This window comes from Sinohyriopsis cumingii, chromosome 8 (genome assembly GCF_028554795.1).
Source record: "Sinohyriopsis cumingii isolate HCF-2022 chromosome 8, ASM2855479v2, whole genome shotgun sequence".
In the NCBI taxonomy this organism is placed as follows: Eukaryota; Metazoa; Mollusca; class Bivalvia; order Unionida; family Unionidae; genus Sinohyriopsis; species Sinohyriopsis cumingii.
In genome coordinates this window covers 9776481-9784545 of record NC_142968.1, presented here as the reverse complement: position 1 = coordinate 9784545, position 8065 = coordinate 9776481, and the positions used below count along the sequence as shown (strand labels likewise).

The window sequence follows — 8065 nt, the reverse complement described above, 5'->3', positions numbered from 1 at the left end:
TCATGACTGGGAGGGCATATAAAATAACAAAGAGTAGACAGTGAAATACCACAATAACGACAGACTGGGTGATATATTGTGAGAGAGAACCATGTCATTTTTAGTCTGAGAAAAGTTGTGAATCATGCACGAAAGAATGAGAAAAGACTGGTTATTTTTTGCACTGAAGCAAAGTCATAGACCTGTTCAAATTCCTGCAATTTCGAAACACCGCTCCCATATAAATAAAAGGTTCGCGTCTCTGTATCATCCACTGACACCGACCTTGAACTTAGTAATGGAAACTCCATGTACGCAGACCATAACCTGAGTAATCGAAAAAAAATATATGTAAAGGGATAAAGTGGTTAGAGTTTTAAGGATATGAAGAAGTACGCCTTAACTGGTTACGAACAAATTGTCACCTTTATGCAAAAGGGTGAGTATTTGACAGTTATTTTTGTAAATATGTATTTTATTCACAATCATAATTTCGATGTAATCTTTCAGATAAATAAACTAGAAGTTTATATTATTTTATTTGAAGAGAATACTTACTGGTTGATGTTATAACCTTTATATGTTCGATTATATATATATATATATATATATATATATATATATATATATATATATATATATATATATAGTCAAAATAAATTATATCTCTCTCTCTCTAGATATATACGCCGTCATTAACTAACAAACAAAGAAATGTATGCTTAAAAACAATGCTGACACCCGTATTAGCCAACACAAATCTTTAAATAAACGCTGACGAGGTGTTGTTGACTGTTTCATTAACACACACACACACAAGGTTTTCAGCTTTAGCGATTTAAAAATTCAAATTTCTATTTACGCACTGATGCAAAGCGTTGGCAATGGGCAGTTTTATCTAGAGTTATCTGGCCTTGTCTATGACCACCAACATAGCACTTATAGCCCCAAAATCACATTGTATCGTCACCGTACGGACGAGTCTTTCAATCTATCCACATTTTCGGAAGCCATCTTCATCCGTATAGATACGTGAAAATGATAACTGTTCTTTCTTTCTATCTACTTTCTGCGATGAAATTGTTTATTCTACTAGTATTGAATGTGTCTTAGTTTATTATAAATGTTCTGGAACGATAAGTTGAATTCAATTATATGTTGTACGTATTAAATGATGCGAAAGTTTCAAGTTCTTAAAATGCAGTGATATTAATCTTGTTTGAGAAAAATTCGAGTACTAATGTGGTTATTGTAATAATAATTTTGTACAGCCAATCTTACGAAAGAATTTAATGTATAACGAAATTAGTTAATATGCACTCATACGTCATGTACATCATTGTATAGGAAACGTGTCTCCAGCATTACACGACTCAGTCACTGTATTACACGGCTCATTAGCTGCATTTAGTTGTTAAGAGAAGGAGTCGAACTTTTTGGGTGTGTGTAACCCAGTCAATGGTGACGTTGATCCAATGTACTTCGCTGGTTAACTCAGTTTGAGGGGTCAAAACCTCTGATCAGAAGATCAAGCCACATCAGGCCTCATCCTTGAATCGATCAACATATTTATGGTTTTTCAAACGTTATTCCAAAGACATTGGACACTGGTAGGTTTAGTATTTAAAACCAACGCTGAAACAAATGCGAGTAAATCGAATGTTTTCACAAGTCAAAACGGTGTTTTTATGCGTATGTTAAAATTGTGGATTCGCTTACAAAACTCATTTGATACCAATCAATGACAGACATGACATAGAACGTAATGACTGGGTAAGGTGAGTTGTCTTGAAATTTGTCCGCAGTTTGCTCTACTTTCGGTTTCACCAGAACGACTTAAGTTTGGGCTTAACTTCAGTAGGGAATACAACAATCGTGTGTGGATTTCACACAAATCAAAGCCCAGTCTAGGTAGTAAACTTAACTCGATGACGTAATATGATCTTGATTTAGATGTTTTAAATGTCATAGTACTCTATATTAGTCTGAATAAATTTTTGTTAAAATCTTTCAACTTTTTTTTATGTCATCTTGTTTGTATATCGTAAAGCGTGCCATCTCTATCCTTCCCCATTAAGTTTTCTCTGGATTACAAACTCTGAAGGACTCCTACTTCACTTTAATACTATCAGATTTGCTGAAAAACGTAGTGTCTCTTATTCTGTAGGAGTTTGTACTCAGTCCTGTAAAACAAAAATTAGAATGCATGCATTGTAGCCAATATATTCATTACGTCTTTTCATTAAGAAACTAGTTCATTTACCTGAATTAGTTTTGATAAATATTAGTATTAATTTAACATAGTACAAAAAAGAGACGAGAAATCCAGGAGAAGGTACAAATGCATACAAGTTACAGGGGAAAAGCATAAAGAAATGAAGAGTTAAACCAGACAGTTTCTACGTGAAACAAAACCGTAGGCTGACGAGCGCACTTGAAGAGGCAACAACAGAACAACTAAGGAAGGAAACATAATGATAATGGGTGCGAAAAAAGAAAACAATGCAACATATATTTTGCTGTAACAGTTAGTTTGGTACAGTTTAAGTCTTAAATTACAAGACGATACTTGTGGTTCTATGCATGTTATATTCACACTCTGTAGCAAGGCACATATTTATTTGTTATCAAAACATATATATTACATATTATTTGTGATGTAGTAAACATTGTCTCAAAATAGTAAGTAGTTGACAACAAGAAAAAGTGTTCCAGTAGCAATGCTTGTGACATGCGCAGTACTCTTATTTAAACTAGCATGAATTAAAGTCTTTCTTTTAAAAATCAAAGTTTAGAATTTGATATTGGTACATAATTCCTGAAAATCTGACTAATTAAGAAATAATACTTGTAGATTTTGTAATTCGTAAATTATGTAGCATCAACGGATTTGAATGCTCAAACTGAGAAATTCAAACATAATTATTGCATTTTTATTTTGTTTCTTACTTTATAAGTTTTAGAGCTTTGTAAAACAAAACATTTAAAGAGGTAGATTTTAAGACTACCTTAAAATCGATCGTTACCTTAAGCTTATTTCTCCTAATAATTAATATTTTGCTGCTTCGCCATTTCAATAACAAGACCATGTACACAAAAATCAATTCAGACTGAAGAAACAATGAAGAAAGAAATAACAATAAGACTTAAAAAAAAACGATGCATTTTGTTGTTGTTGCTCATTTGGTTGAATATTCTGCATGATTCTGGAATCCCGCATCGTGACCCATACACATCCACCCCCAAACTTAAAAAATTTCCTCCAAGCCTACCTTATACATGTTATTATTTAGCATGCAGACGGTATAGCTGATGACAGATGTTTCTCATGTGTGCAGTGTTTATTACTCACAGAAAGCTCACGGTTACAATTGTCCCTAAACACATGCCAGTATTGGATTTACCACCGACTACAGTATGGCTCATTCATGTCTGTAAATTATCAAAATTTAAATTACCTTTAAATGTGCATTTGTTACAATTTATACATAGCAGCATAAATACATCTGTCTAAACTTACATTTCTTTAAATTGTGCTTGTAATTATTTAATTTTATTATACTTGACTTGTTTTTAAATATTTTGGCAAAGAATAATCAATCATACGCTCTCTGGCTAAGCTAAGCGCAATTCGAGACGTTAACTCAAAGCATTTAACCACGGAAACCATCCCAATCCTCGATTTTCACCCCCCCCCCAAAAAAAAAAAAACACCCCAAAACATCAGTATGATAACAAATGTCACAAAAATGTGCAAAAAATGTTATGTATTGTATGTACAGATTGAGCGGATTGGTTGACAGTGATAGAACTCAATTTCTTTGTCGGAAAATGGCATTTCTTCGAGGTATGATGTTCACGTCCGCATGAATGCGTCATCAGGCATGATGGATCAATCAACTAAAACCAATCTCTGTATCACAATAGAAACGTTACTTTCTGCAACTAAAAGTGCAAATTGTAGATTATTCAATTAGTGTTAATGCTTTAATGGTTCCAAACAGTTGAAGCCAGCAGATAATTTAATATATCAGCCACAAATGTTATTCTGCCGATATAGGAAGAGCTACAAACTTCGGTTCGTAGATTCGCAAAAGATCGTTGAGAAGGCAATGATCGTACGTTATGCTTGTAACCTTAAAAGCTAACTAATAAGGTATATTCCGACTAAATTTGCAACCTTCATTCACTTATTTCTTTTGACAAAACTTTAAAAAAAAAAAAATGAAACAATGCTTGCTCATCCTCATAGTTTAAGTTAAAGACATAGACGTGGTGAAAAGCTATATATTTTCTTTGTAAAAATGACACTTATTTGTTGTGCTTACTTTTCGGATCATTGCATATATGTCCTTCTGCAATTTTCTATATCTTTTTAGTTTAGACCGAAGGAATTTTAAAATTGTGTTAATGTATAATGTTTTCTCAACATTGCAAAAACGTAATTTCTCTACGTAACCATATCATACCCGTAAAAACGTTGTGTTACCGGGTAATAATAATAATAATAATAATAACAATAATAATAATTAAAATAATAAAATTAATAAAATTAATAATAATAATAATATTAATAGTAAAAATTAATAATAATAATAATAATAATAATAATAATAATAATAATAATAATAATAATATATTAAATAATAATAATAATAATAATAATAATAATAATAATAATAATAATAATAATAATAATATATTTAATAATAATAATAATAATAATAATAATAATAATAATAATAATAATAATAATAATAAATACATGGTAATTGTTCATTATCGCCGAATGGTGTCCCAGGTGCGCGAGTGATCTAAATCGATCGCCTCTATCGATCACCGACATCTCACTTCTATCCACGTGGGTTTCACTCTTGGGCTCGGCCTATGTGTGTATGTGAGAAAGCTTGCCAGTAGCTTCCCGTGGGTCGTAGCTCTTACGGGGTGGGGTGGGGTGGGGCTTGGTCAGAATTCTGGGTTTTCAGAGAGCCATTAAATGCTTCAGCACTGAGGGGGACATGTAAATTCACGAGTCAACAAACGTCTGCTAGCGAAGCCGTTATCAGAAAATATTATCATCCTTGAGAAATAGTTGTTAAATGCTGTCTTGATTCAGTATTGTTTCTTCTCTTATCAGTAGAGTATCATGTCCACTGCATGTATCTCAATACGTAATTCATTTGCTGATAGCATTTATTACAAAGAAGACGAAACTGATATATTTTTAAAAGTCAATTTTTAAGATCCCTACAAAAATATTCCATTTCAAATGTCTCTTAAATCATTTGAAGTATAATCAACAGTGACGGTCTCGTTATCTTTTCTAAATTGGAAAATGATTTTTGTTAGCTGGCCTCGATTGTTATTACACAACTGGTTGTGAATAAATACGCATTAACTAATAGAACCAAGGTAAGTTACTCTGTGTGTCTAGAAAGAACGACTTCGTATTATATCCCTTGCACATGAGGTTGCATATATGCACGTCGCAACGATATTAACCATCGAAACGTCTTAGCATATGAGAGATATAAAAAAAATGTTTGTTTGGGGGTGGGAGTATTTGTTTTTTGTTTTTATCTGTTTTTCCGAAGAACAAAAGTCTTTCGATGTATCATGTTTGATAAGGATATCCAAAGGCACTCAATGAGATCAATATAAGATCAAGCATGACATAAATAACCAGATGCAATGATCATGTTTGATACGGATATCCAAAGGCACTCAATACGATCAATATAAGATCAAGCATGACATAAATAGCCAGATGCAATGATCATGTTTGATAAGGCCATCCAAAGGCACTCAATAAGATCAATATAAGATCAAGCATGACATAAATAGCCAGATGGAATGATCATGTTTGATAAGGCCATCCAAAGGCACTCAGTAAGATCAATATAAGATCAAGCATGACATAAATAGCCAGATGGAATGATCATGTTTGATAAGGCCATCCAAAGGCACTTAATAAGATCAATATAAGATCAAGCATGACATAAATAACCAGATGCAATGATCATGTTTGATACGGATATCCAAAGGCACTCAATACGATCAATATAAGATCAAGCATGACATAAATAACCAGATGCAATGATCATGTTTGATAAGGCCATCCAAAGGCACTCAATAAGATCAATATAAGATCAAGCATGACATAAATAGCCAGATGGAATGATCATGTTTGATAAGGCCATCCAAAGGCACTCAATAAGATCAATATAAGATCAAGCATGACATAAATAACCAGATGCAATGATCATGTTTGATACGGATATCCAAAGGCACTCAATGAGATCAAGATAAGATCAAGCATGACATAAATAGCCAGATGGAATGATCATGTTTGATAAGGCCATCCAAAGGCACTTAATAAGATCAATATAAGATCAAGCATGACATAAATAGCCAGATGGAATGATCATGTTTGATAAGGCCATCCAAAGGCACTCAATAAGATCAATATAAGATCAAGCATGACATAAATAACCAGATGCAATGATCATGTTTGTTACGGATATCCAAAGGCACTCAATAAGATCAATATAAGATCAAGCATGACATAAATAACCAGATGCAATGATCATATTTGATAAGGCCATCCAAAGGCACTCAATAAGATCAATATAAGATCAAGCATGACATAAATAGCCAGATGGAATGATCATGTTTGATAAGGCCATCCAAAGGCACTCAATAAGATCAATATAATATCAAGCATGACATAAATAACCAGATGCAATGATCATGTTTGATAAGGCCATCCAAAGGCACTCAATAAGATCAATATAAGATCAAGCATGACATAAATAACCAGATGCAATGATCATGTTTGATAAGGCCATCCAAAGGCACTCAATAAGATCAATATAATATCAAGCATTACATAAATAGCCAGATGGAATGATCATGTTTGATACGGATATCCAAAGGCACTCAATAAGATCAATATAAGATCAAGCATAACATAAATAACCAGATGCAATGATCATATTTGATAAGGCCATCCAAAGGCACTCAATAAGATCAATATAAGATCAAGCATGACATAAATAACCAGATGCAATGATCATGTTTGATACGGATATCCAAAGGCACTCAATAAGATCAATATAATATCAAGCATGACATAAATAACCAGATGCAATGATCATATTTGATAAGGCCATCCAAAGGCACTCAATAAGATCAATATAATATCAAGCATGACATAAATAACCAGATGCAATGATCATTTTGTTTCAGGTGATTAAGAAGTGTTCATGGACTTAAACAGCGTTCCGCGAAATCTTGATTAAATACCCAAAGTTGGATTTCCCAGTAAGACTCATTGTCCTAGCGTATTCTAAACATTTACAGTGGTATTTTTTTTCTCATTTTTTCCTTTTTTTAAATTATCGAAATCCATCGGCACTGGCATAGTGGTCAGATTTTTCATAATCAGGAATGTGATTTGGTTCTTGCATTCAGAAATATCATTCGTAATAGTTATACACAGAGAATAATGCCGTTATGTGAATGGAAATTAAGCGAAGGAATATATCCACAGAAAACGCCAGTCACAGAACTGTGGATAACTATGTTACACCCAAATAAACTGCGAAAAATTCTGAGAAAGTTGAGATTAAGTAGGTAATTTTACGTGCACATATGCTTATATCCTACTGAAGCTGGGAATGATTAGATTGACGAGTGTCCAGACTAACTGCCACATCAATAAGAACATTAGATTTGCCAGTAATCTGCTGACAGGAACAAAACAACCAGACTAGTAGCGGAAGTTGCCAGTAATCTGCTGACAGGAACTGAAAACCAGACTAGTAGCGGAAGTTGCCAGTAATCTGCTGACAGGAACTGAAAACCAGACTAGTAGCGGAAGTTGCCAGTAATCTGTTGATAGAGGACTAGAAGCAGAATTTGCAAGATAGTTCAAGATCTGACATAGGAACTAATTTTAAGATAACTACTTTAACATATAAATAATACAAAAAAATAAGTTGAGAAATGTTCAAAAGCATTACAGAAAATTATTTAAAGTTAAAGGACCATGTATATATTTATATCAAAAATATGTCCCTTGTTC

The 8065-nt window shown here is 33.0% G+C and overlaps 1 long non-coding RNA gene across 1 annotated transcript; it reads left to right on the top strand.

Annotated features, from left to right (window-relative positions):
* The first annotated feature begins 263 nt into the window (after positions 1-263).
* LOC149792956 (uncharacterized) lies at positions 264-7837 on the top strand. Its single transcript, XR_016422533.1, has 2 exons — positions 264-418; positions 7228-7837. It is a non-coding gene; the product is annotated as an uncharacterized LOC149792956 (long non-coding RNA).
* The last annotated feature ends 228 nt before the right edge of the window (positions 7838-8065 follow it).